We start from the raw sequence: 22,034 nt of genomic DNA, 5'->3' as shown, positions 1-22,034 counted from the left end.
AAGAGAGGCTGTGACAGTATTCCTTAACTAACATTAAAATAAAGTTTCTGGTACCTTTACCATGCGAGCTACTATGTTATGGCAGTGACAATTCAAAATTATCTTCATTGACTGTAGGTTTGCGATATCTTGAAGTGTTTATGTCCCTGCACTCAATTGCCAAATATTCTTCTGAAAATAAAAACATAACTCTTTGACCAGAACTTCAGGTCATTCTACAATTTTACATTAGCATTCTTTCCTGTTTCATTATGTCTTTATGAAGCATCTTGGCATGTTGCTTTTAAATATAAAGTAAACAAAATTTAGCAAGGCTTCCATATTTCACTACACCATCATGGCCACAGGTTTGGTAACCAGAAAGAGAGAAAAATGTTTGTCATGGAGGTGGCATTCTTGCCATAGAGTTAGATAGTGCTGAGTTTGAATCTTGCTACGTGTAGTATCAACTGGTGGAGGTGAGAGCTTCAGCTGTGAATTAAGTTTCTTTTTAGAGCGATAATAAATATACAGATTTCCCCCTTGAATTTAGGGTTGTGAGAGCCACATAGAACTAATTGTTATGAATTATCACTGTGCATATAAAGATGTGAGTAGTAGGCTCCCAGTCATAAAGCATTATGGAAACCGTTTAACTTACTGTTGAAATAGCTCCTGAATTCACATTGTCTGTTCCATCCATCTAGAGATAGAGTGGACAAAATTTGCACTGCACGATAACTCCCAAGAAAATTGAGAGCATCAGCACTAGTCACTATTCATACCATTTTCAACTTCATCAAAGCATTTGTTTTAAAAAGAATTCTAGGGGTTTGATTGTGGAACTCCTTCCTCAAACTTGGCCAGCTGGAGAAATTCATCTCCACAAGAAATTTGCTCCATAAGGGTGAGCAAACCATGATATTATCTGGATCTACAACAGAGCCAATTTCAGTGAAGACCGGTGTTAAACAGGCCTGTGTCATTGCCCCAATACTTTCCTCAATCTTTTTTGCAATGTTGCATCTCTTCTCCAACAGATTTCCCATAGAAAAACAAACTAATCTGATCTTCAGAACTGATGGGAAGCAAGAACTAAGACATGGCCTACCAGACTGCAATGTCTGTCCACATATATACTTCAGAGACCTGAACTGCCTTCGGAAGCCATATCAAGGCTTTGGGGAAATGATCTTCACAAATCACTCCAAATTCAGTAGATTAATAATTGACTCACATTGTTGTCTCCTAGGTTCCCCAAGTCGACTAATTACTCTCAATTGCCTATTTATTTCAAGCAGGGGTTCTCAACTTTTTTATGCCATGGACTGCTGCCATTAACCGAGGGTTCCATGGACCTCTGGTTGGGAACCCCAATTTAGAGATACAGATCCCCAGTAACCCCTGTTTTAACCCTAATCATGGTACAATTTACAATGACAAAGTAACCTACTAACAGTACATCTTTGATTTGTGGGAGGAAATTGGAGCACCTGGAGAAACCCCATGCATTCCACAGGTTTGAAGTCCAGTACCCAGAGCTGTAATAGCATTGTGCCAACCACTACGTAACCATGGTGCTCATGGTATGTTGGGCTGGCCAAATTACCTGCATGCCCAACACCAAAATCCTGAAATGGAGGCTCTTTTTTTTTAAAAAAAATTCTGCCATTGAAGGAGATTACCAGGTGCTTAGAGAAGAAGATTTGTTCAAACCTGTAAAGATTCGTAGGGTTCTTATGTTTTTAATGGATGCAGGGCCCAGGACAAGCTATATACATTCCTTAAACCTTTACTCTGCTTGTGACCATAACTAGCTCATTATAGTCATCCTATTACTTCAGCTATGGGTTTTTTTCAGGACAAAATTAATTTTGGTCACCTGGGGCTAATTATGCACTTTTGAGGATCTCCTGGATTGGGAGCATCAGTGGTTGAATTTCATGAGCAGATTACTTCTGTCTGTCTGTATCTTGTTTTACGGCGGTTGGCATCCAGCTTAATGGTGCATTACCGCCACCCTCTGCTCCAGAATGTGCACTAGACATACATTCTAAATCCCTCCACACACACACACACACACACACACACACACACACACACACACACACACCTACACTTCACCCTCCCATCTTTGACCATCCTAGTATCCTATTCCTGTTTATTCGTCATATTCTATAAAAAACCCCTGTACCCCTTAAAAACGCTAAAAATACCCGGACTTGTGCTCTCTCACCCATGCCCAGCAACCCTTTTAATGTGAATTCCTGCATCCCCAACTCCCTTAATTTATTTCTCATCATCTCTCTCTGTATCCCATACTTCCTGCAACTCAGAACTACATGTTCTACTGACTCCTCTTCCTGACATTCCTCACACAATCCTGTCTGGTGTTTCCCTATCATTTTCAATGTTTTGTTTAATGCACAGTGCCCCAGCCTTAACCTAGTCCACACAACTTCCTCTCTTCTGTTTCCATTACCTACCCTAGTAACTGCAATACTCTTTTGTATTTGATATAAATGCCTCCCTTTCCCCTCCCTGTCCCATCTTTCTTGCCATATTCGGTTGACTTTTTCCCAGATTACACACTTAACCTCTGCTTTACTGATACTAATGTGCATTTCCACATTTTCTTTCTTTAACGCCCTCTTTGCCAACTCATCCACCCTTTCATTCCCCTTCACCCCTACATGTGCTGGAACCCATAGAAATTTTAACTGACCTCCCTGATTTGCAATTCTTGTAACTAACTGAAGGACTTCATAAAGTACATCTTGCCGACTGTTTGTGTGAAAAGACCTTAAACTTGCTAGAACTGCGGATGAATCTGAACATATCAATGCTTTGGATGGTCTGGCTTTCTGCACCCATTGCAACGCAACCAACACTGCCAGCATCTCCACTGTAAACACCCCTAACTTATTAGATGTTCTTCTGCTGAATCCAATTTCTTTTGCTGGTATTACCACCCCAAACCCTGTCACTCCTGTTTCAGGTTCCTTCGCACCATCTGTATAAATGTGAGTATAATCACTATACTTTTCCATCACATGACAGTTAAATGCATTTACCAAATCTGTTTTATATCTTTCTTTCCTTTTTACCTCTAACAAATGCCAGTCTATGTCAGGCCATACAAGTTTCCATGGAGCTACAACCGGATAAACTACTGAAGGACTTATCCTCAGATCAAACACTCCACATTCTTTCGCGATATCATTCCCTACCCGACTAAAGGTATCCCTCTGAAACCTCCCATTTTCCCAGCACTCCTGCAACACTCCTTTAGTAGGGTGAGAATCATTGTGCCCCTGCAAGTTAGCCCAGTAGTTTGCCATCAGTTGCATTCTTCTTAGTTCCAAAGGCATTATTCCCATTTATACCTGTAGGGCTGACACTGGTGACGTTTTAAAAGCCCCACTGCACACTCTCAAGGCCTGAGCCTGAATCACATCCAGTTTCCTTATAAGAGACCTAGCTGCTGATCCATATACTATATTTCCATAATCCAATACAGATCTTACTAAAGCCACATACATTCTCTTCAAAGCTGAACAACTTGCTCCCCATTCCCTACCAGTCAAACATCTCATCACATTTATTACTTTTTTACATTTCTCCTCAACTTTCCTGATATGGTCTGCCCATGTTAATCGTGAATCAAATATAACTCCCAGAAATTTAAATGATGCAACCCTTTCTAATTCAACCCCATACATCCTTAACTTCTTCCCTACCTCAACCCTTTTCCTGGTAAAAAATGTAGTTTGAGTTTTATCTACTGAAAATCTACATCCCCAATCATAACCCCACTCCATCACTTCATCAATTGCTTCTTGTAGTTTCCTGATTATATAGTCCATGTTCCTGCCTCTTTTCCACAAGGCCCCATCATCCGCAAACAGTGACCCACCTATATCCACTGGTACCTTTGTGAAGACATCATTGATCATAATCATGAAAAGTAATGGGCTAATCACACTACCTTGAGGTGTGCCATTTTCCACTATGTACTGTTTTGATAATTCTGATCCAATCCGAACTTGAATTTTTCTACCAAACAAAAAATCTTTAATCCAATTAAAAACTCTCCCACCAACCCCCATCTTGTGCAGTTTAATTAATAATCCTTCCTTCCACATCATATCATAGGCTTTTTCAATGTCAAAGAACACTGCCACTACTGACTCTCTATTTGCCTGGGCCTTCCTTATTTCAGTCTCTAACATAATCACTGAGTCCATGGAATTCCTTCCCTTTCTAAAACCACTCTGATAACTTGCCAGCATTCCCCTTTTCTCAAGCTCATATGATAACCTTTCTGTTATCATCCTTTCCATTATTTTACATATACTTGATGTTAATGCAATTGGTCTGTAGCTAGTGGGTTTTGACAGATCCTTGCCAGGTTTCCTCATTGGAATTACTACTGCTTCTTTCCATGCACTTGGTAATCTTCCCTCCTCCCACACTCTGTTATAAAAATGCAGCAACTTCAAGAGCGCTCCTTCTCCTAGATTTTTTAGCATCACAGAGCATATCAGATCTTTCCCTGGGGAGGTTGGTCTCGATCTCTTTATTGCTCTCACCATTTCTGCTAATGTAAATGGATCATCAATTATATCATCTGTTCCTTTCCTCCTGCTTAACACACCTGGGTGTTGGCTCATTATTCTTTCCCTCCTTCTTCTCCCTTCTTCAGACAAATTTTCTGAACTGTGTATCAGTACAAATGACTTGGCCATGACCTCAGCCTTATCCCTACTGGAGACTGCAGTTTCCTCCTCAGATATCATTACTGGATATTCCCATTCCCTTCTATCTCCTCCCATCCTCTTAATCATTCCCCATATCTCTCCCACAGGTGTTGTTCTTCCTACCTTGTAGCAAAAACTCCTCCAACTTGCCCTTTTAGCTTGACGTATAGTTCTTCTCACCACTGCCTGTGCTTTCTTATATTGAACCAAATGCTGCATATTATGGGTTCTTTTAACTAGCCTGAATGCTCTATTTCTGTTTTTTGCAGCCTGACAACATTCCTCTGTCCACCATGGTACCAGTTTTCTATTCATCCTATTTTTACTCCTTAGGTATAGACCCTTCTGCTGCCATGATAATTGCTGAAGTCACCTGACTGTTTAATTCATCTACATTTCCAGAAATATCAATCTTTGTCAACCCTTCTTCACTCAACTTCTGGAACTTAGCCCAATCAGCTTTTTCAAACACCCACTTTGGGGTTCCGCCACCTGGTCTTACTTCAACTCTTTCACCCACTGAACACAAAACTGGGTAGTGATCACTGCCTACTGTTGAAGCAGTCCAAACTCCCCAGTTAGTAATGCCAGCCAAGGTATTAGACACTAACGTAATATCTAACACTGACTCAGTTCCTGTTGTTATATCTATCCTTGTGCCGCTACCATCATTCATACACACCAAATCCCCTTCTTCCATCAAATCTTCAATTACCTTTCCATTTGGATCTGTAATCTGATCCCCCCATATTGTGCTATGAGCATTGAAATCTGCACACCACACTACTTTGTCTGTTTTGTCCTTGTATCTTTAATAGGCTGTCCAAATCCAATCTTTTACATGGATTGTAGTAGTTAATTATAACCACTCCCTCCCCTCTCTCCCACTCTTTAATAGGCTGTCCAAATCCAATCTTTTACATGGATTGTAGTAGTTAATTATAACCACTCCCTCCCCTCTCTCCCACACTTCCACCACTATGTATTCCTGATCATCTCCTTTCTCCAGTACTCTATATCGTATACCTTGCTTGATTAACATAGCACAACCCCCTCCTCCCCCTAGATTTCTATCTTTCCTTATCATTGTATACCCATATACCACAAAGTCTAAAGTTGGTTTCAACCAAGTTTCCTGAATACACACTACATCCGGTTTTACAACCATTTCTTTAATAAAGTGCTTGAATTCCTGGCAATTGGCCAGTAAGCTCCTTGCATTCCATTGTAAAAGAATCACCATAATTAGTATTAACCAACACATGACACTTCCTGGCTTGACTGATTACTGAGGTTCTCCCTCACTTCCTCCCATGTCAGTCCTACAAACCCTAAATGGTTTACTGCTGCTTTTACCACCAGCTGAATTTTGTCACTTTTTGACTTTACCTCAGCAGTACTATTAATCACTCCTGCAATGAATGTTACTAGAGCCTTTTTGTCTACATAAATCCTGTCATTTGTTCTTTGTTGCATCTCTCGTATCCCTATTGCTCCCTGTTCATTAGGAGCATTATTCTGTTCTCTTGACATTCTTACAGCTTCTGCATAAGTGATCTTTCTTTTCACTCTTATTTCTTGAATTTTAGTCTCCCATCTCACAACCTCACACCCACTATATGCAACATTATGAGCTCCTCCACAATTGCAGCATTTTGGTTGACCTCCTGTTCCGCACTTTCCATATTCATGATCACCCCCACATCTAGCACATCTCCTCTGCCTTTTACAGTTTTTAGCCACGTGTCCAAACCTTTGACAATTATAGCACCTCAATGGCTTTGGCACATACACCCTTACTGGGTAACTCATGAAACCCAGGAACACCTTCCTTGGCACTCTTTCTTCTTCAAATTCAATCAATACTGATTCACTTTCCTTTTTCACTCCCTCCTTTGTTGTTTTCAGTCTTTGAACATTCATTACTTTCCCTCCTTTGATATTCCTCTTGATCTCCTCCATATTTATACTCATTGGTATCCCCGTGATCACTCCTTTACAACCACTGTTTTGTGCTTCCACCCTCCCAGTGTATTCCACCTTGCATTTTCCTATCTCTTTTAGCTTGAGTGCTTTCTCAAGTTGTTCCTCACTCGCACATCTTACCAATAAGTTGCCATCATTAAGGACTTTTGCAAATACTATTTCCCCTATCTTATTTGTCAGAGTTGTTGTTAGCACAAACGGGTTAATTTTCTTCATACGTCCCTGAGCCTTCTCATTAAACCTAATTATGACAACACCTCCTCTCTGAGCTTGTTCATCTTCCTCACTTTCAGAGCTTTCTCCACCATCATTTCTTATTCTTTTATTCCCTTTGTCTTGGTTTTTATTCATCTGACCCCTCACTACCTCCTCATTCCCTTTATTTCTCCCTTCACAATAATCCACCTCTCCCCAGCTGCCTACCTCTGGTCCCAAGTCTCTATCCCTCTCCTTCTCCACTTTCTTTCCCTCAACCCCGCCTCTTATCTTGTCTGCCATTACCGGACCCACACGACCCCCTCCCAGCAATTTCCGTTCCTTCTCCACTCTCTTTCCCTCAACAGGTTCCAAAACACACTCACGCATCAAGCAAAACACAGCCAGCTTCCAGCAGCAGCCCACACTCCCCTCGACCCCGCCGATTCTCTCGAGCAGATTACTTGCTAGTTGTCATGATTTGAGAAGAACTAACTCCTCTATTTTTACATTTTAGGATTTATCGTAAGAGCATCATGTACTCTGGAAGTATTTTAGTAAGGTTTTTAATAATATCCCTCATCGTAGGCTCATTCAGAAAGTCAGGAGACATGGGCCCCAGGGAAATGTGGCCGTGTGGATTCATAAATTGGCTTGTCCATAGAAAGCACAGGGTCATTGTGGATGGGGTGTATTCTGCCTGGAGTTCAGTACCCAGCGACTGATTCTGCTTCCCCTGCTCTTTGTGATTTTTAATAAGTAACTTGGTTGAGGAAGGGAAGGGTGGGTTAGATGCAGATGACACGAAGGTTGGTGGTGCTGTGGATGGTGTAGAATGTTGTAATAGGACGTTGATTGGAAGCCAAATTGGACAGATATGTGACAGATCAATTTCAACCTGGGAAAGTATGAAGTGATTCACTTTGGAAGGTTGAACTTGGAGGCAGAATACAGAGTTAATGATAGGATTCTTAACAATGTTGAGGAACAGTGGCTCCTGTGGTTTAAGCTTCTAGATCTCTTGAAGTTGTTGAACAAGTTTAAAGGGTTGTTAAGAAGGTGTATGGTGTTTTGGCCTTCATTAGGGGATTGAGTTCAAGAGCCTTGAGGTAATGTTGTATCTCTCAAAAAATCCTGGTTAGAGCACACTTCTGGTCACTACATTACAGGAAGTGTAGCGGTTACTTGGAAAACAAACCAAAACTACTGAGAGACAGTGAGGGATTTGACATTGTATGATGCACTTCCGAATAACTGAGCTTCAAGTCTAGTAAAGTACGTTTGATCCTTTGTTACGAAACCAACAAAGATGAACGATCTTATACAGCAATTTTTAAAAATTATGAAACGAGTCGTAAAGTATGCAAAGTTAACGTAATCAAATTAGCGATATAGCAGTCAACAAAAAAAAAAAATCCATGTCCCTGGCTGTCTCTAACTAAAAACTAATGATACATAGAGTGACTATATGACTATACGCATGTGCTTCTACCATGCTCCAACCCATGTGACAAATTACTATAAGCAACAATAAATATGCAACACAAAAGACAATACAGACAGAAAATAGATACATAGCTCCTACATCCCAGCCCCTAATTATTACATTGCAACTACATCTTACAGAGATAGGAGATGTGAAATCTTTAAGGATAAACATATTAACATTTTTGCAAAAGTCGTCTTTCCTCTTCCTGATGACTGCCTTCCTTGTGTCATTCTCCTCTGAGTACAAAGTAGTGTCTGTCCATCATGACCTTGTATCCATTTGTGCTAAAGGTGGCTTTCAACCCACAAAGTGGATAGGCAACAGATACAATGCACTAACTGGGATACCAGAAGAACGAAGAGTGAAAGACATGAAAGATTTGAATTTCGATCAAGATATACCTTTAGAGGAGAGAGTGCTGGGTGTGCAATGGTGCATTCAGTCTGGTGCTTTCAAGTTTAAGATCATGATCCAAGATAGACCACTCACCAGAAGGGGGATCCTCTCCAAAGTTAGTTCATCTATGATCCTTTAGGAACGTTGAGTCCGGTGGTGCTATCTTCTAAGAAGTTCCCATAATATCTATGGAAGAAAGCTTGTCTGGGATGACACTATACCAACATCAGTTGCTCATGAGCAGACAAGTTGGCTGGAAGAACTCTGCCAGTTGAAAAACTTCAAGGTTGTTTGATGTTTGAAGCCCCTGGATTTTGGAGAAGTTACTACTGCACAGTTACACCACTTTTCAGATGCAAGTGAAGATGGCTATGGAGCAGTGACCTACCTATTTGTTGCACAATATGCACTCTCAGGTACAGTGCTTTTATCATGGGAAAATCTAGGTCTGTTGAAATCAGATTCCATCCCTTGTTGGCTTGCCATCATAGCTCGCTATTGCTTTGATGGCAAGTTGTATGGAATCATGCAGTGATAATAGTTGTTCTGTGTTGAAGTATATCATGAATGAAACTTCTAGGTTCTGAACCTTTGCTGCAAATAGTTTTAGAAATTCCTATGGTCTCACAGGCACCTCAAAGGAGGTATGTAAGCATTTCAAGCAACACGGCAGGTGTGGCCCCTAGATCGCTGAAGGTGAAAGCATTCCTGAAGAATGGAATATGGGTGTCAGGGCCTCAGTATCTTCTTCGACCTGAAAGGGAATGGCCTGTGAATCCCGATTGGTTTGGACAACTCATGCTGGATGATCCGGAAGTCAAGAGGAGGCTCACATGGAGAAATATGGGAGAGATTGATCAGGTCTGTACAAAAAGTCTTCAATTCCATCATGAAGGTACAGAATCTTGACAAAGGGTGTTTCCACACAGTCCTTTGTGAGGTAGAGGCCAATTAATGGTCACCCGATTACTGAAGCAGCCTCAGGGCTTATCGATTTGGAAGTATTAATACCCAAGCATCTGTTGCTTCTGAAGACCACACCATCCTCACCACCTGGAGAGTTCCAAAAGGAAGACATTTATGCTTGTAGATGGAGGCAGGTCCAATACATGTGAAACTTGTACATGGTGGACCAAGGAGTACTTACCACAGTTACAGGAACGTCAGAAATGGTCAGGTTTAAAGCACAGTTTCCTTCCAGGAGACTTCGTGCTTATAGTTGATGACACAACGCCTTGAAACTCATGGACTATGGGAAGAGTCATTTAAGTCTTTCTAGACGGTCGACAATTTGGTCAGTAGGTGTGCATCAAGAACAGGACCAGCTGTCTGGATAGGCCTATAACCAAGATCTGTCTTTTACAGGAGGCAAAGGTTTGAGGAGATACATGTCTGGAAGCTTCATGACTGACTTAACAGGAAGTGGTGGTAAAGATCACTCTGCAACTGGGATAAGTGCTGGTAACCTCTGACCTTTGTTACATGAGTTGAAGATAGAAACAATGCAAAACCCTATGATTAGTGCTATGTGTAAGAATAAATCAAGATGAAGGGTCAAAAACAGGAGTCAGAAATTATCAGGAATATCTCATCCTTAATAATTTACTCATTCAGTGAGGGTCACTTGTGTGGTTCTGATTTATGTGAGAGAACAAATGGGAAGGAAATTAAACTAATCCTATGCTTTAGTCTACATAGGAATGCTGTTCATGGACTGCTGCAGGTAACAACCTGGCTAACATTTTCTGCCCTTTTTCCTCTTGGAGATTTTCAGAAGGCCTTTGACAGGGTGCCACACATGAGGCTTCTATATAAGATAAGAGCCCATGGTATTACAGGAAAGATGCTAGCATGGCCAGAAGATTGGCTGACAGGAAGAAGGTGAAAAGTGGGAATAAATGGGGCCTCTACTGGTTGACTGCTGGTAACTTAGCTAGGTTGGTCAGTGTTGTGTCCACTACTTTTCACACTATATGTTAATGATCTGGATAACAAGTTTGGGATGAAGTTTGCAGATGATACACAGATGGGTGGAGGGGTAGAAAGTGTTGAAGCGGAGTCTGCAAAGGGATGTTTACAGATTAGTAGAATGGCAAAGAAGTGGTGATGTAGGGAAGTGTATGGTCATGCATTTGCTAGAAGGAATAAAGGCTTAGTTTATTTCTAAATTGGAAGAGAATTCTGAAATCAGATGTGCAAAGGAACTTGGGAGTCCTAGTGCAGGCTAACCTAAAGGTTATCTTGCAGGTTGAATGGATAGTAAGGAAAGCAAATACACTGTTAGCATTCCTTTCAAGGCGACTAGAATATAAAAGCAAGGATGTAATGCTGAGGCATTAAAAGGCAGTGGTCAGGCTTGTGAGCAGGTTTGGCTCCATATTTAAGAAAGAATGTGCCGGCATTGGAGAGGGTCCAGAGGAGATTTATGAGAATGGATCCTGAGAAAGAAAGTGTTAAAGTATAAGACCATAAGATATAGGAGCAGAAGTAGGCCATTCAGCCCATCGAGTCTGCTCTGCCATTCAGTCATGGGCTGTTCCAATTCTTCCAGTCATCCCCACTCCTGTGCCTTCACCCCATACCCCTTGATGCCATGGCTAATCAAGAACCTATCTATCTCTGCCTTAAATACACCCAATGACTTGGCCTCCACAGCCGCTCGTGGCAACAAACTCCACAGATTTACCACTCTCTGACTAAAGTAATTTCTCCACATCTCAGTTCTAAATGGACGTCCTTCAATCCTGAAGTCACACCCTGTTCTCCTAGAATCACCTATCATGGGAAATAACTTTGCTATATCTAATCTGTTCAGGTTTTTAACATTCGGAATGTTTCTATGAGATCCCCCCTCATTCTCCTGAATTCCAGGGAATACAGCCCAAGAGCTGCCCGATGCTCCTCGTACGGTAACCCTTTCATTCCAGGAATGATTCTCATTAATCTCTGAACCCTCTCCAATGTTAATGTAGCCTTTCTAAAATAAGGAGCCCAAAACTGCACACAATACTCCCAAGTGTGGTCTCACGAGTGCCTTATAGAGCCTCACCATCATATCCCTGCTGTTCTGTACCTCCAGAAATGAATGCCAACATTGCATTCACCTTCTTCACAACCGACTCAACCTCTCGGACTCCCAAGTCCCTTTGTATATGTGCATTTTGAATTCTCTCCCCATCGAAATAATAGTCTGCCCATTTATTTCTTCCACCAAAGTGGATGAGGAGCGTTTTGATGGCTCTGGGCCCCTGTACTCGCTAGAGTTTAGAAGATTGGTTGGGGGGGGGGGGGAATGGAAAGAATCTTGAATATTAAAAGAGCTAAATAGAGAGGACGTTCTGAGCAGGGTCCCCAACCTTTTTTGCACCGCGGACCGGTTTAATATTGACAATATTCTTGTGGACCGGCCGATGGAGGGTGGGGGAAGTTGTTAATCATAACTGGAATATAGGTGGTAAGTCAACTATAGGTCACTTATAAGTGGCTAATACACTCAATTTTGTTTCTAAAAGGGTTTATCTAACAAATTTAATATTAAACACCGCATATTTTCCTGCCATGAATATAGTGATAAGTCAATTACAAGTCACTTATAAGTCAATAGCATCATAACATTTTAATTAACGTTTGGATACTAAACACACAGCGCATATTTTCCTCGTATGAACATATAAACTCATTACAACGCACCAATATCGCTGAATCAGTGGGAGCCCTGGGCTTGTTTCCCTGCAACAAGACGGTCCCATCGAGGGGTGATGGCAGACAGCGATACTCGAAGGGGGTTCCTTATGTCCAGTCTATTCCGCAATTTAGTTTTCGTTGCATTCATTGCAGAAAAACTGCTTCGTAGAGATATGATTTTGGAAATGGTAGCAATGTGCTTTTGTGGCTATCTCAGGATATTCAGCCTTGACTTTGATCCAGAATGCCAGCAGAGATGTTATGTCAAACATACTTTTCAGTCCACCGTCATTTGCAAGCTGGAGGAGTTGATCACCTTCCCGCGCTGACACTGGTGATTCACTGGGGACATTCACAAATGGGTCACGGACCCATTCCTTTCCACATCATGGGTCATTTGTGTTTGGGACGTAACACTCGAATTCTGTCGACAGCGAAGATAGGTGATCGTGCACCAGCTGTGAGAAGGACGGTGCAGCCTCAGTCTCTCCCAAAATCCTAGTTAATGTTGGGAACATGTCAGATATGCCCCTGTCCACTTGTTGTCCCCACAATTCCAGTTTGGCTTTGAAAGCAGATACTTTATCTGCCAACTTGAAGACAGTTGTCATTCTCCCCTGAAATGACAAATTGAGTTCATTGAGCAGGTTGAAGATGTCACACAGATAAGCGAATTTTGCTATCCACTCCTCGTCACTTAAGTGTGCTGCTAGTGGTGACCTTTTTCCCTGAAAGAAATCTCTGTAGCTGCTCTCTTAACTCAAAAACCCTGGCCAGGGCTCTCCCCCTTGATAGCCACCTGACTTCAGTGTGTAAGAGAAGGCGTTTGTGCTCTGCATCCATTTCCTCGCAAAGCTGCTCAAACAGACGTGAGTTAAGGGCTTTTGCTTTGATGTGATTGATAACTTCAACAACGTCACTCAGTACACTGTTAAGATCAGGTGACATTTTTTTGGCTAGCCAGCATTTCCCTGTGTATGACAGTGTGTAGACTGGCATTCAGGAACAACCTCTTTGACTCTGGTTGTGAAACCAGACAGCCGTCCAGTTATAGCTGCAGCCCCATCTGTGCATATTCCAACACAGAATGACCAGTCCAGTTTGCCTGACATGTGGTCATTCAAAGACTTGAATGGTTCTGCCCCAGTTGTGTTAGTTGGCAGTGGCAATGCACACAACATATCCTCGTGCACTTCGTCTTGAAATATATATCGCACGTAAACCAGCAGTACGGCCTTGTCGACAGCGGTAGACTGGTCGTCCTGGATAGCATACCGTGGTGACTCGTTAAGCTGTTCCAACAGCTGTGCTTCGATGTCCTCTGTTATGTCATCGTATTTTCTGTTGAAGCTTTCTTTTTTTGGTAGTCTCGGCCTCAGCTGTCTCTGCGTTACCATCATCGTTAGGCCTTTTTTGTCCCCTACCACCTCTTCCAAAGAAACTCTCAAGCGACGTTTTTTACTCATCGAGTAGTTGTAGGTTAATGACCAATTGATGACCTCGCGTGCGTTCAAGTTCAACAGTGGGCACGACAGGGAATGAGGAAAGGTGCAGCTGACTCATATCGCCAAATCATATCGTTTCCTCACAGCCCGGTAGCACATGCTTTGTGGCCTGGTACCAGCCCTCGGCCCGGTGGTTGGGGACCACTGGTTTAGAGGATGTTTCTGATAGTAGGAGAGTCAAGGGCCAGAGGGCATGGCCTCAGAATAGAAGGGCTTCCCTTTCTTTAGTCAGAGGTGGCAAATCTGTGGAATTCATTGCCACAGATGGTTGTGGAGGCCAAGTTATTAAGTGTACTCAAAGCAGAGGTTGAGAGATTTTTGATTAGTAAGGAAGTCAAAGGTTGCAGGGAGAAGGCAGGAGAATGGGGTAGAGAGGGAAAATAAATCAGTCGTGATCCCATGGTGGTCCTGCTCAATGTGCCAAATAGCCCAATTCTGCCCTTAATCTTATGTTTCGGCTCATGTTGCTAGGCCTGCAGTACCTCATTAATTGACTGATTGCTCAGACGTGTGCCCTGTGACTATGTGCTCACACAGGCATTACAAATACAAGACCTCTGGCCTGCACAAGTCAGTGGAAGTAAGTGTATTACGAATTCAGACACCTTTTCTTTGACTTTCTTTCTACTTTGGGCAGGGTTGCTGGTTGGAGTTATTGTCACTGATGTTCTGTCAAAGATCCTAGGTTAAAGTTGAGGCTTTCCTAGTCTGTTTTGTGAAATCTGCATGAAAAACCAATTGTCCAGGCCACCATGAGGATGGAAAAAATACCGAATAAGTGTTACTTGCATTTTCAAAGCTTGAATGATTTTTAAACTCCTGAACTTTGTGCATATTTGATTCAGCAAGAATTTGAGGTTGTAAAGTTTATAAGCACATCTTAGTACTTAAGGTGATAAGGCAGTGTTGATTCACTGTTTTGCTTGAGCTCATCGCCTGCCTCTGAGGTCTGTGTCTGTCCTTGCCTGTTGCGATTTTTTTTTTCCCGTCTGGCTAGTGCAGATTTTAATGCATGTCCATGCGCTTTGCTGACTACTCCAGTCATCTGTATTATAAACTGACATTGCTTCCTACTTAGCGGTACTAAATTAGCCAGGAGTAAGTTAACTTACAGACGTTAATGTTAATGATACAGTTCTACACCATGTTGAATGTTACAGAGTTATAAAGCATGCAAATTCTGCCCAGATCATCCTTGTTGACCCAAGATTCCCATTTAAGCTGGTCCCAAATCTGTACCTGCTACTTCCTCTGGTGTCTTGATTCCTTTACCCACTATTGAAAAACTTGCCTCTCAGGTCTCCTTTAAATCTTTCCTTTCTCACATTAAATCTACGTACTTTAGCTTTAGTATCATCTACTTGGGAAGGGGGGGTGGTGGTGGGGCAGAGACTGTGACAACATATCTTGTACATTGATCATGACTTTATAAACCTTTAGGTCACTCCTATGCTCTAGGGAAACAGTCAGTCAGTGTAATCTTTCCTTATAATTCATGGTTATTGATTGAAAATGCGGAAAGCAGAATTCTTGTTATTGCTTATGCTCTTTGGCTTGTGCACTTGTATATAGCAGGTTTATTTTTCTCTCCTCCCCCGTGTGGCTGGTGGTCAGGATCACAGCACCTTTGAGTATAAGCAAAGGATAAGAATTGGGAACATAAGGAAGAGGACCGAGAGTAGGTTATATGACCCTGAGCCTGCTCCAGCATGCATCAAGATCATGCCTGACCTTTGCCTCATTGCATTTTCCTAGCCCCATTGGCATATCCCTTGATTCCTTTGATATCCTGAAATCTATTGATATCATATCAATATGAATAAATCTCAGGGTCACTATTCTGTGAATACCTGTATTAGGGTGCGTAGGAAGCAAACAAAGAAATGCAAAAACATCAATGGAGGAACTAGACACAAATACTGATAAGTGACCAATTAAAGGCAAACTTGAACAAATATGGAAAAAAATTAGAATATCAACAAATAAACAAATAAGTAAGTGATTTACTAATGAAATACGTGAGTTGTACAGTTCTTGAAAGTGAGTCCATAGATTGTGGAATTTGCTTAGTGCATAGGAAGCTTATAGTGACCCTGAGATTTATTTTCTTGCGAGTATAATAAATTTACTTTGAACTTTTGAGTTTTGGAGATGTGAGGAGATCACATTGAAACTTAAACATTCTTAAAGGACTTTATCAGCCAGGTGCAGGAAGGATGTTTCCTTTGAATATGGAATCCAGAACTAGGAGGGACAATCAAGACTAAGGGGTAGCTACTTAGTACAGAGAAATTTCTTCACTCAGAATATAGCCTGCCTTCACAACACTCAATCCTGGCTGGCTGTGGAAACACACCCATTATGTTCATTCAAAGCAGATCAGTAGATTTCAGGATATCAGGTTCGTGTTGAGGTGAGTGAAGTTATCCATGCTGGTTCAGTAGCCTAATGGTTGAAGGGAAACTAATGAATACAGTCCTGATCCTCCCATTCTCTTCTTAGAGCAAGCCTGCCATCCCTGAATTCAGTGTAGCATTCCTCCATTTCACCATGTTTTCCTGAGTAAGGAGACCAAAACTGTCCCAGAATAAGATCAAATTCCAAATAGTCAGAAACTAGGTGATTGGCCAATATCCGTTTAGATCAGTACGAGTAAAGAGAATGACATCTGGAATTTCCATATCACTTATTGTGGGATCCCTTCCACTTCCATTTTCTTCATTGCAGCTGCAACACACGGTAAATTATTTCCAGCAACCTCTGGTAAGTAGTTGCTACTAAACTGGAATACATGTGGCAAAATTTTCCAAATGTATTCAATTTGAAACCAAGAAGAGGAGCGCTGATCAATTCTTATTCTTCCTGTTGGATCATTTGCTGACTTCCATGGCAATAGTTGGGAAGCTTAGCTTTGATACATTTTATAAGCCAAATTTTTCATGATTTTTCATTAAAAAAAAGTCCTGGATTCTGGTAAAAGTCATTGTTCTGAAATGTTAAATTTTTCTCTCTCGGAACAGAATCTGTGATTCGGCAATGCTTTTCCCTATTTTCAACATTTGTAGCATGTTGATTTAAAAAGTCGGATTCTTTAAGCATTTAAATGAAAAGACAGTGTCACTTGCTGTATCACATTAGAAACGTACCACTTGCTGTACACTGTTGGGATTTGTGCCAAAATCAGTGTTTTTTGAAATAAATCATTCTATTAGAATAAGCGTTAGCTGAATTTGTTTTGTTCATAGATTTAAAGTGAAAATTGTGCAGGATGTTTTATTTATTGATCTTTTTTTCATTATGGCCTTCCAGTAATGATATTCGAGAACTGCCTATCTGTCGAACATGTTCTTGTCAAAGGCCCTGCTGTCTGTACACCGTCGTCTGTAAAGTAGTTTTGAGTTGAATAACAAATGTTCATTGTATCAGTCAAGCTTTTGTTTGTTTTTTAATTTTTTGCAAAAAAAATCTGCAGTTTTAATTTTCAAGTGAATATTTTGATAAGTCCCTATGCCTATAACTATAACTAAAAGAGTAACATTTTTTTGCCCCCTCATAATTTGCTTCAAAAATATTTATCCCTCCAGTTTCCCCAAATAGTCCTTGGTTTATGTTATTAAAAAAATCTTTTTTTTTAAATACTCTGCAGTAGGTTGTCCTTGTCCATAAGATTCCTTAGCTTCTAAAGTTGCAGCTGTTGTAGCTGCTCATGCGAACTAGCACTGGAAACAAAATGCAAGTGCTGATAAAAGCATATAAAAATAGACAGTGCTGGCAGCACACTCTAGGTTTCAGTACTTCCTGTGCATCCTCTCTAATTTCTTAAGCTGTTATTTCACTGCCCTCTAACATCCTGCCAACCATCAATCCATCCCCTGGATACTATTAGCTCGAGAAACTCAGATTATGCATGTGGAATTCACTGGCAGGGCTACCATTTTTGTTTGCCTATTCCTCGTTGTCCCTTGAAGAGTCTTGAAGGAGCCAAGTGTTTCATCAAAAAGGGTAGTTATCAATCTTATTAAAATTGGACAGAAATTAAGTTAAAGGACAGACATAAACACACAGACACAGTACTTCAGCTCGTTGTCCATGCTGACCATTTACACCAACCCTACATTAATTGTGATTTTTATTTTCTCCACATTCTCATCAGTTGCCCCAGATTCTAGCACTTGTGTAAGCACTAGAGGTGATTTACAGTGGCTAATTAACCTATAGAACCACATGTTTTTGAAGAATAGCAGACCCCTTGAAAGAAGTAAGGAAGTTCACGTGGTCACAGGGAGAACTTGCAAGCACCATATAGGCAATACAGATAGCTAAACTTCCCATTGTTAAACCAGTTGAATTTTTCAGGTCACCTTCATTGAAGATTTTTTTCAGAAAGCTGGAATTTGTATAAAATGCATTCAAATTCTTGTTTGAATTTGTGTTTGTGTTCTCTGAATTAATAGTCTGGCATTTAACCTCTGCACGTCTTTTATCCCTACTTTCAATTTTATTCAAAACTCCTGGAGGGAGAAAATAGCAAAATTTTTCATAAGTGTTCGACAAATGTCCTGTTATGGTGGGTATGAAGCAGACAATTTTTTTCTTTAAAATCTGTATTGGTCATTACCGAAAAAATACCAGCCATTCACCAGTTTGGGTCTCAATTGAATGCTCTGATTGCTGAAGAGATCTGAGCAGTGTACTAGGATAGTTAGTCTGATAGTCTCAAGGAAAAACAAATGTGTTTATGGCCATGCTAAAGGAAGAATGTTTCTTTTATGATGGTGGCACTCATAACATTTGAAGGAAGAGCAGGCTGTGCAGCTATGTGGAGTACATGTTCTATGGCACTGGTGAATAAAATGTAGCTTTATGTTGCTTCCTTCAACCTCAAGTAAGGGGCACCAAACAACTGCGCCACTCTACAAGCTCCTGCAGTCAATGATCTGTTATGTAAGCAAGTAAAATATAATGAGGTACTTATCATTTCTCATTTGTTTTGATGCAGATTCTGAGAATGCTATTGGTTGCAACATCCAGTTGTTTTTGACTATGACGTAAAAGACATTGTTTCAGATAATCCATTTCGTGCTTGATAGTAGTCATTGGTAAGTGTTCTTTATTTTAGAAATGTTGAATGTACTATTTCTATATTTTACTTGAGGTACTAACCTCTTTTGTTCTCCAAGAATGTGCAATGTCACCAGTGTTACGGTTATGAAAGTATCCCTTGATACATTTGGTTGATGAAAATTTAAATTTTTGTGTCTAGTATTAATGTTCTTTTGCATCCTTATAGCCCACAAAGATTAAAACTGATTTCCTTGCACTGCATCGTGGACAAATGAGTATACAGTGGCATGCAAAAGTCTGGGCACCCCGGTCAAAATTTTTATACTGTGAATAGCTAAGCAAGTAAAGGATGATCTGATTTCCAAAAAGGCATAAAGTTAAAGATGACATGTTTCTTTAATATTTTAAGCAAGATTACTTTTTTTATTTCCATCTTTTACAGTTTCAAAATAACAACAAAGGAAAAGGGCCCGAAGCAAAAGTTTGGGCACCCTGCATGGTCAGTACTTAGTAACATCCCCTTTGGCAAGTATCACAGCTTGTAAATGCTTTCTGTAGCCAGCTAAGAGTCTTTCAATTCTTGTTTGGGGGATTTTTGTCCATTCTTCCTTGCAAAAGGCTTCTAGTTCTGTGAGATTCTTCGGCCGTCTTGCATGCACTGCTCTTTTGAGATCTATCCACAGATTTTCTTTTCTTTCTTTTTTCAATCTTTTTATTGATTTTTTTAAAAAGTGTATACAAACAAGAGGTGAATATCTCTGGTATATATGTCAGTAACAGTACATACAGAAGGTAAAATAAACAATATCAGAATCACACATAGTATTGATCTACAAAGTAAAAATTTGATATAGAATGTATAATGCAGAGAAAAAAATGTAATTCATTCCCCTCTAATCAATTAATGAAGGAAGGAAGGACTATTAAAAATTTTTATATATAAAAAAAGAGAGGAAAAAACCCACTATTCTAAACAGAAAAAAAAGGTTGGGCAGTCCATCCTGAGAGAAAAACCAAGAGAAGAGAGACTGTCTGATCAAATCCAAGGTTCTGAAAAAATAGCTGGAAAAGAATCAGTACAAAAATCAGATCATATTAAAATATTGAATAAAAGGTGGCCAGATTTCTTCAGATTTAAAGGATGTATCCAATGCCTGACTACTTATTTTCTATAGACTTAAACAGGACATGATAGAGGAAAGCCAATAAAAGGCAGTAGGAGGGTTAGGGTCCTTCCATTTAAGTAAAATGGCTTTCCTTGCCAATAGAGTTGAAAAGGCTACCATCCGCTGAGCGGAAGCAGGAGTAAATCCTGCTTCCGATGGAATAATCCCAAAAATAGCTGTAGGTAAGTTTGGTTGTAAATCCAGATCCAGCTCTTTTGATAAAGTTTTAAAAACATCTTTCCAAAAATTCTCCAACTTTATGCAAGACCAAAACATGTGAGTTAAAGTGGCCACCTGAGTATTACATCTATCACAAATAGGATTAATACTGGGGAAAATACGAGCTAACTTTGACATATGTGCCCGATGCACTACCCTGAACTGTATGAAGGAATGACAGGCACAAATATCTGAAGTATTTACCAGATGAAAAATTTTACTCCATTGAGTATCTGGAAGTAACTCTTGAAATTCCAATTCCCAGGCAGCTTTAATTTTATCGTTAGATATCATTCGTAAATTCAATAACCATTTATAAATTGTAGCTATTAATCCTTTTTGGAGTGGTTTAACCTGGAAGAGGGTATCTATTATATTAGAAGGATAAGCGGAGGGATAATTTGGAAGCAAAGTACGTAAAAAAAAAATGCCTAATTTGTAAATATCTAAAAAAGTGTACATTGGATAAATCAAATTTATCCGCTAGCTGAGTAAAAGACATTAAACAATCCCCTATAAACAAATTCAACAATGTTATTATTCCTTTGGTTTTCCAAATTTAAAAAGCCTGATTTAAAATTGGTGGTTTAAAAAAATAATTTCGATATATTTTACTAGAAAGGACAATATTATTTAATTCAAAAGAATCTGTGAAACTGAAACCAAATTCTTAATGTATGTTTAATAATAGGATTAAGGTCTTGTTTACCAATCTTAGAGATCAGGAAAGGAAGAGGAGCTCCGAGTAAAGAGGCCAAAGAATACACCTTCACTGAGTTTTTCTCCAAATCCACCCATAAAGGACAGTCATGTATGTCTGAATAATGAATCCAACAGATAATATATCTAATATTAATTGCCCAGTAGTACAGTCTAAGATTTGGCAAAGCCATACCATCATCCTTTTTTAATTTCTACAATAAAGGTTTATTCAATCTAGAACTATCATTTTAATAGCATTAATTCGACCAATTAATAGCGTCATGGGAGACCATTTAGAAAATATTTGTTGGGTGTAATCAATTAATGGGAGAAAATTATATTTATATAGATCTTTAAAATTCTTAGTGACTTTAATACCGAGATAAGTAAATTTATTTTTAGAAATACTAAAAGGTAACTGCTCATACTGATCCAAATGATTATTAATGGGAAATAGCTCATTTTTGTATACAGTTAACTTATATCCAGAAAAACTACTAAGTTCAGAGAATATGGATAACATAGAAGGAATAGATTTCTTAGGATCTGAAATGTAGACTAACAAGTCATCTGCATACAATGAAACCTTATACATTTTGTCCCCTCTCTTAATACCCTGAATACAGATTTTCGATGATGTTTAGGTCGGGATTGTGAGGGCCATGGCAAAACCTTCAGCTTGCGCCTCTTGAGGTAGTCCATTATGGATTTTGAGGTGTGCTTAGGATCATTATCCTGCTGTAGAAGCCATCCTCTTTTCATCTTCAGTTTTTTTTTTACGGATGGTGTGATGTTTGCATCCAGAATTTGCTGGTATTTAATTGAATTCATTCTTCCCTCTACCAGTAAATGCTCCCTGTGCCACTGGCTGCAACACAAGCCCAAAGCA

At 40.0% G+C, this 22,034-nt stretch overlaps 1 protein-coding gene across 6 annotated transcripts in view; it reads left to right on the top strand.

Annotated features, from left to right (window-relative positions):
* LOC134337533 (dipeptidyl peptidase 9-like) overlaps positions 1-22,034 on the top strand; it is a 124,386-nt gene that overhangs the window by 5,745 nt on the left and 96,607 nt on the right. For 3 of the 6 annotated variants that reach the window (XM_063032630.1, XM_063032634.1, XM_063032632.1), the window contains exon 2: positions 18,994-19,093. The gene's annotated coding sequence lies outside the window, so the exon portion shown is untranslated. Of the gene's footprint in view, positions 1-18,993; positions 19,094-19,500; positions 19,584-22,034 lie in introns of all 6 variants that reach the window. The other 3 variants (XM_063032629.1, XM_063032633.1, XM_063032631.1) reach the window with 2 other exon arrangements.

The sequence above is a fragment of the Mobula hypostoma genome, chromosome 24 (assembly GCF_963921235.1).
Source record: "Mobula hypostoma chromosome 24, sMobHyp1.1, whole genome shotgun sequence".
Lineage (NCBI taxonomy): Eukaryota > Metazoa > Chordata > Chondrichthyes > Myliobatiformes > Myliobatidae > Mobula > Mobula hypostoma.
This window is presented reverse-complemented; position numbering and strand designations above follow the sequence as displayed.